The sequence below is a fragment of the Arachis ipaensis genome, chromosome B02 (genome assembly GCF_000816755.2).
Source record: "Arachis ipaensis cultivar K30076 chromosome B02, Araip1.1, whole genome shotgun sequence".
Lineage (NCBI taxonomy): Eukaryota > Viridiplantae > Streptophyta > Magnoliopsida > Fabales > Fabaceae > Arachis > Arachis ipaensis.
Window position 1 is genome coordinate 14,124,434 of NC_029786.2, and position 726 is coordinate 14,125,159.

At 31.7% G+C, this 726-nt stretch overlaps 1 protein-coding gene across 2 annotated transcripts in view; it reads left to right on the top strand.

Moving 5' to 3' along the window:
* The window catches only part of LOC107624992 (flowering locus K homology domain), a 5,699-nt gene continuing 5,243 nt past the window's right edge, over window positions 271-726 (top strand). Inside the window, exon 1 of one of the 2 annotated variants that reach the window (XM_016327498.2) lies at window positions 271-477. The gene's annotated coding sequence lies outside the window, so the exon portion shown is untranslated. Of the gene's footprint in view, window positions 478-544; window positions 719-726 lie in introns of those variants that run through there. The other variant, XM_021115544.1, reaches the window with a different exon arrangement.

Here is a 726-nt window from a genome sequence, read left to right on the forward strand (position 1 = left end):
CGTAGACAATAAAAGAAATATAGAATATAGTTTTAATAATCCTAGATTAATAAAAACTTATGTCCCTGTCCCAAAATAAAACTTATGTTAACAAAGAAAAAATTAATAAAAATCCATAAATTATGATATTTGTATGAAGTTTTAATTTTCTCAAACAAGCAAAATCATTTCTATAGTCAGGTTGTATATTAAAAGTACATAAAAATAAAAAATTATAAAAAACAATAACCGCAAAAGTTGTAAATACGTGTAAGTTAAAGGACGGCAAAGCAAAAAAGAGGAAATGTTGTGTGAAAGATGATTGTATAGTAGTGGTGTGTGTTACTCTCTCGTCATCCTTAGCTGAAATTCTTCACCGCAATAATAAATTAATAATAGAATCAGAAGTAAACCTAAATCCGTTCTGATTTCTGAACACCGCACAAAGCCTCCGCGCCTTTTCTTTTTCTCTCTTCTCTCCGAAGCTTCTCGAACAACGTAACTCTCAAACCCTAACTCCTCCTCGTTCTTCTTCTTCTCTCTCTAGGGTTTCTACATTCTCTTTTTAGCTCTTACTTCATCGTTGTTATTCACTTTGTTATCACTCTTTTAAATTTTTCAGTTACTTGTTCTTCATTGAAGTATCGCATTTACTTTCTTCACGCCTCTTTCAATTTTTTAATCTTTGTTTTTCTTTTCTTCTTCTTCTGCCTTCGGAGTAGGCAGTTTCGAGAATTCGGTTGGTGA